The sequence below is a fragment of the Acromyrmex echinatior genome, chromosome 1 (genome assembly GCF_024713525.1).
Source record: "Acromyrmex echinatior isolate Ae372 chromosome 1, ASM2471352v2, whole genome shotgun sequence".
NCBI lineage: Eukaryota > Metazoa > Arthropoda > Insecta > Hymenoptera > Formicidae > Acromyrmex > Acromyrmex echinatior.
In genome coordinates, this window is record NC_141852.1 from 23,947,580 (window position 1) to 23,955,159 (window position 7,580).

A 7,580-nucleotide genomic window follows, 5' to 3' on the forward strand; every position below is an offset into this window, starting at 1 on the left:
ATATATCGAACTATTAGAAATACGTAGAAATTGTGTCTTTTTGAGGGCCGTTTAACGATTGAAATGGTATCAAGAAACGAAAGCAGAAGATTTTCACAGACTCTATTTACGCGATGGATGTCCAAGAGGTCAAGTTGTGTCTACGCCAACGATTGAAGGTTATGGAGGGTAGCATCTTCTTAAAGTTGGGGTTGAAATAGGACATCCTGGACATAGTCAGTAGATTCTCGGTAAATCTTCAAAGTTTTGATAGGATCTCTTCCGTGATAATGACACGCATGTGACTAGAATAATTAAACAGAAATTTGTATCACGAAGTAATAAGGCAGACCTGTGTGCATCTAAAAATAATGACATCTAGGATAAGTTTAAAACTACAAACGCGGATAATTTCGTACATTAGACATACAATTATTTTTTGTGAAAATTTAAATAAAAAAGGCTTACAAAAATTTAATATTTGTGTGACAGTGTACTACATTGTTATAAAATAAATAGTATTTATTTTATAACACACATTTTATAATTATAAAAATTTAAATTATTTATAAAAATTATTGTACCATTTTAATATTGCTCCGTTTTGATAAATTCTGCATTAATTTTTATAATCATAAATGTTTATTGTTGTGCGGTTTTTATATATATCGCCGTATATAATCGTATATTTATATATCAATGAACCTAGTCGTCTAGGTGAATCAGAGTCGTTGAACCAGTTTTTTACTCTATGAGAAAATAATTGACTGCACACGTTATAATTCAATTAGATATAAAGTCGATAATTTTCTCTAGGATAAAAAGTTGGTTCAATGACACTGATTCACCCTGTATATCAATGTCTCAGAGCTCTTATTTTTGTTTCGTGACCGAGTACAATAAGATCGATTATAAGACTATTGTAGCTTCCAAATATTCAGGACACGGAATGAAAATTAACGAACGTCACGAAGATCTATTATATAACGTAGTATATAACTTCAGTAATTGCACAAAATAAATTTTACATTACAGAATACGGCAATGGCAATATCCGGAGAAAATAACGATATTCTGTAATAATACGTATAAAAATTAATATCTTAATATACTTTGATATAATAGATTCAGATATAAAAAAATACATAATGTATTTAAATATACATAAATATAATAATATCTATGTATTTATATTGTATTTGAATATCAACTACTTGTATCAAGTATTTGTATTTCAAAGATTTATATTGTAAATGTCTCTTATTTCAAAAGTGCACGACTAAAAAAATTAAGTGTTTTAAAAAAGAGACTAAATTATTCTTTAAATAAAAAATTATTGACTATTTGCAAATAATATCAGTGAAACAAAAATGATAAAGTAATATATTTATAAGAGTCTATTCTTTTGAAAACATAAATTGTTTATGTAAATATAACACTAAGTTATGCAAAGGACTATTGAAGAGATGTCTGTTGAAGAGATTGTGATATGTAATGGATTGCTTGGTTTATGTAAGTTATGTATTTAAGGCAATAACTTCGAAGTAAGATTGGATTTAAAGAAATTAAATTATTATAATCTGAATTAGCTATGAATTTATATTATTAGTTTATATATTTATAATGCTTCCATTTCTTTAAAGCGTTCTTTAATTCTGCGATCAAATCATTCACCGGATTACGTTCAACCATCGAATATGTATCACGATAGTAATAATGATTCAACTTTTTCTATATAGCCTGTTCTATCAAGAGCTACCATGGTATTTTCACTTTTCTTAGCAGTAGAATGATATTTTTCTGTGTACACTTCAAATGGAGAGAGAATAGCTATGAAATAATAATCTCAATAATAATAACTCATAATATCACTCATAAGATACATAAGATTTTTCCAATAACAATTTTATTTTTGGACCATTTCCAGTAAACCGCTGGAATTATCTTTAGTCACATGATAATAATGTGCATAATATAAACTTCATGAAGCATTCAAGCAATTTACATTTAGAATCCTGTTCTCCGTTCTGAATTAACTGTGATATATATATGTACAGTGACTAAACATTTGAAACTATTTAGAAATTTTGGACAGGTATAGTTATGTGCTAAACATATAAATTCAATGAAGAAAATTAAAGGCTCTTAATATGCGTGATATATGGGAAAAAACGTAATATTAAAAATACGAATCTAATTTCTAAGTTATAACTTAAAAAAATTGTTAAAAAGTTTTTAGAACTTTTTTTTTTACGTAAATTTTTATAAATTACATCCATTTTAATCCTATAATAAACAATGTAATAATTATATAAAAATATATATTTATATTCTGTTTTCAGCGTATAATTGCCTTGATATTTATCATTTTTTGTGTCATTTTATGCTGTTTTTTATTTTTTAGATGTTAAATCACTTTTGACTATATTAAAAATTTATTTAGTAATATTAATCAAAGCGAATGTGGTTTTAATATCCATTTGTATTCAAATAAATAATGTTTTAATATTATGTTCTTTTCCTGCATATCTGCATGTACGTACATCGTACGTCTCTTTTATTCTTTATTATTATCTCGTACACTACAGTATACGCAAAAATTATATATGCAAACATTTGCTTTTTTACAGCTAAATAATATTTATCAGTTTCCTTATATTAAAATTATAGTGTGATAGAATTTTGCCATCATTTCCTCTTAGTGTACCGAAAATGTATCACCTGTTTTTCGTGTTCTCTATTATTATCTCATATACTACAGGAGTATATGTAAAAATTACGTATTCTTTTTTACAGCTAAATAGTATTTATCAGTTTCTCTATATTAAAACTGTAGCGTGGTAGAATTTTGCTATTGTTTCCTCTTAGTGTATCGAAAATGTATCACTTGTTTTTCGTAAACACGAGTGAGGCTTTTATCCGATGGAATCCTAACTAAGTTCAAACTGATTATAATGAAAATTGAAGCTGCTATTGTGGTGCGGCCCAGATTCCGGCGTGTTCCCGGAAAATTGAATTGTACGGCAGAGAAACTGTCCGGAGAGAGAAACGCGCGCGGAATTCTCCGTGGAAAACAGCTAGGTGGGACTAATTTTCAATTTAACTGTTCATCAGAATGACCGGCCGTGAACAAACTCGCTACGTTTGTTTCTGTGCTCAGCAGATTGTGGCATTATTGCCGACACTTTTGAAGTGCTAAACTGTCTCCATTACTTGAAGGATTACGTTTTTGAGAGATTGAGACATGAGCAAACTGTTGAAGTAAAAACGCAAGAAGTTGTTGAGTTATTTATATGAACTGATCCTGACTAAATGTTACTTGTATATTAGCCGTTACACCTTATGTAACAAGATTAGCTTTCTCTTTTCTACTCGTCTTTTTTTTTATTCAGACCTCGTATCTACTTTCCATATTAGTTACTTTATGCAGGATTGGGTATTGAATATAGGAATTTGCAACGTTCAGAAAATCACGAAGAAAATTAGAATTATGTGTGAAGTAATAATATAATAATGACGTTGAAGCAGACGATTGAATGATTAAAAATTGCTTTCGTAGATACTGAAAAAGTGCTAATAAACTGATATTATAATCTATACATGTAGCTATACGTTTAACACATCGAGATATGCGTGACTTATGAACTTCCCGTAACACTCGAGAAATTCGAGCAATAATTTGTTACAACTGTGCTGATGCATTTTGATCAAGTTACCTTTGTTATCACCTCACTGTTCCATTGGTCAATGGCATCCAAGAGGGAGTGACTTTGGCCACATCTGCATACAGCATAAATCACAACCCTCAGTACTCGGAATGCACGGTGGACGTGCATAATCGTGAGACAGGATGTATTTGCGTTACATGCGGCACGCCACTAATCGCTTAATACAATAATATGATTTTGCATTCGTAGCTCTCTGTCAAGATAAATATACATGTTTAAGATGTACATTCGGACACGTAGTCACATGCGATGTTAATTACGTGCATTGTGCCAGCATGACGATATTTCAACATCCTTTATAAATCATCGAACGGACGGGTTAAAACGACAAACAAAATAATTAAATTATCAACAACAGAATTTCCATACAAATTCGTCACGAAACCGTGAAACTGTACAATGCTTGACTACTCATTCTAGAAGCTTATATCTTGCTTATATTTTGTATACAATTAGAGTTAAAAGCTATTGTTAAATCATCTGTAATCAGGATCTTGTGACTATTGTAAGGCATATTTATTATAAAATATTGTCATTTTATATAATTGGATTTTATATTTAAAAGATTATTTGAATATGGGAAAGTTTGAATAATTTATATTTTATCTCTGAGAGATACAAACATTTTCTTGATATTTAATACTTATTAATTTTAGATGACATATTTTTTGCAGAAAAGAGTTAATCGCGTTCGCAGTATTCATTTCAGCTTAGGTAAAATTCGATAGCTGTCAAATCACGAGAAATGCATATCTCGTGAAACTTTGATGTTAACCAGACACAATTCCGATAACAAGTTTGAAGGCGATAATACTTGATATTTTTTTGCGAATTATGTACCTATAACCAATGTGGAAAGTTGAAATCGATTATATAGTTTCCATGCGTATAAGTGTATTGATATACAGGGTGTCCCATACTTTTCGACACACTTCTTGTGGACAGGTAGAGTGAACTAAACCGAGTCGAAAAGTTTTATTCATCATTTTACAATTATCGTAATAGTTAACAAGATATTAATTTCTAAAGATTGTCTATTAAGCGAGTAAAATCGACGCGTAAGTCAACTTTAAGATATTTCTTAGAGTTTTCGTAATATCTCGTAGAGTTTATGTAATATCTTAAAGATGATTTGTAAAGAATTCTTAAAAATATTTTAAAGTTGTTTTATGCGTCGATTTTAACATATTCTGTTTATTGCATCTGTAACTAAAAACAATGCGAAAATTGCAAAATGTTGGAGGATTTTTCGATTCGGTTTTTCGAGTCTGCTGCTCACAATTGATGTGTAAAAAAGTTTGAGACATCCACACACACAATTTTATTGGAATATAGCGCGCCGTTTGACATTCAATGTAAAACGGCGACATATTAGGCCAACGATATCGCATAACATGTCAACAAGCGTGTAATTCGGCAACCGTACTTTCCGAGTGTCAGTCTCTGAAATGAGATGACACTCTCTCGTCCTCCTTTCCTTGCACTAAAATATTATAATTCAAACGGTTGCATCTGATTGCCACAGATCTCGTCGTACGTTCATATATGTACGTATACAGAAATATATCTCGTGGAGATAATGCGTATTCAAAGACACTCAGAAACTCGTACAGCTGATGCGTATTCCATTTCCGCGCTAATTTTCAAGCTCGTGTAACTGGTAAGTATTAATCATCACGTAGATGCTGTATTGGTATGCGAAGACACAACTCGGCACAGATTTGCTCTATGCTAACTCTCACGCAAACAGATCCATCGAGCGTCCTTACCCTAAATCCGCATACGAAGTTTGGGCTCATGGCTAATTGTTTACTATTTGCACTGTATCTAAGCAAGCTAAGGGTGGTAGTTTCGCAGGCCGCAAACTGGGTCTTTCAGAGTTCCGCCATTGAGATACCTCTGTAATTTATTCGATGGACGATATTCATTTCTCTCAACAATAAAAAAAAAAAATATTTGATAATCTATATCTCTCGGTAAATTTAAATGATGCGCTAGAAGATTTATTGAATATCACATTTAATACATACATGTGTGCTTTGCGCAAATATGAATATTTTAACAAAACCGCTCGAAAAATATCGCATATAAGATAATAAAATGATTAAAAATACTTAAAATAATAACAACTACTGATAATATTGAATGAATGTTATTCTGCATTCACTTAATAATAAAAACTCGACAAAAAACTCTTCTAAATAAAGAAAAGACAAATTTTACCGATGACATTCATCAGTATTCACCAATATATTTTGTACGTTTCCTTTTTAATTTCCCAATTTTAATAGAAACGATACTTCTTGTCTTTGAATTAACAGTCTTCAATATTTCCATACTTTTTCGATCTCTCTAATATCCAGGTCAATTTGAATATCGCAAAGCATCGGTAAGTGGCAGACAGCTGAATTGAATGGACGATCCTTGAATAAATAATGAAAATTTACTATTTCCATCCGCCGACCATTATTCCGTCGGTCTTGGAAATTTGCAGAAACAATTTTCAGCGAAGATTAGGTCGAGCGAAATCTCGAAAACCTGGACTCTCCGCTAGACACGAAGTACGATAGGATAATTTTACCGGAGGGCTATGCAGCTGGAATCCCATAGCAAGGAGGTTTAACTGTACCATCGTATGGACGCCTTGATAATCTAGCTGCACCTACCTCTTAATAGTACGCCATCCAAAGTTACCAAGGATTTCTACAGTCTTCGTCGGGTCCCAGTAGTATACACGTTACGTACTTAATCCAGGATGTGCTCTCAGATAATTATAAAGTTGAAATAGGTATAGAAAAACGAGAGGAAAATTTTTAAAGGAAAAGTTTTAAATTCCATTTAAATTTGTCGTAACATGATAATTATAACAATATTAACAATATTAATATTAAAACTTGCATTCAAGTAAAAAGGCAAATTGTAATATCACTTTTTATCTCATTTATTTTAAACTCATTTATTTATTCTAAATTTTGTCATTTTATATTTTTATTCTCATAAGGATTGTTGTAGGATACAACTTTTTTTTATTATATTCTTATTTACAATTATTATTGTTATTATACTTAATTTATTTACAATTATTATTATTTAATACATGCGTAACTATATCTGCATGTGGTAAATCTCAGAAAATCGAATTTCCTATAGCGGTTATCTATTCATAGCTCTTATCTAGACAAAAGATGGATAGGACTCAGAATTGAAAAGAGTATAACCTTGCGGTCCCTGTGCAATGGCGGGTATCTATGTCCGTCTTTTTTTATTCTCAATCCACAAGGGAAGAAATAAATCCTGGCGTGAATCGTTCATCTGGAAACTGAGGGGCAAGACAGCGAAGGAAGTGCTATTGTTCGCGCGTGGATGACAGTCCCGAAAATAAAAATCCGCCCGCGGTGCTCCATCCAATATCGAAAGAATGCTTTTGAAAGAAGAAAAATGTCGGACATTCAAACTCAGGGATGCCTATGTTAAATTTAATTGTTTAATAGATACAGTTTCGTAAATTATATCTATATTACTTTTTAAATATGTATATTAAACATATAACAAAAAAATCTCTAATTGCATTTCTATAAATATCTTTTCATTATATAGCCGTTCATTTATATCGTTTATTTATACATAATTAAATATTTATAGATTTGACATCACATCGGCAATTTAGTCACCGGACTTTAAGTAAAAAATATATGCAATAAATAACGAGATAACTTGTACATTCTGTACATATTGTGAATAATTATATGTTAAAATTCCCTCGACGATATAAAATATTTCTGCTGATTAAATTATTACTCTAGCAATAAACCATGGATATGAATGGTACCGATTATTATGTGCTGGCGTGTTTCACAAATAACAAGGTATCCA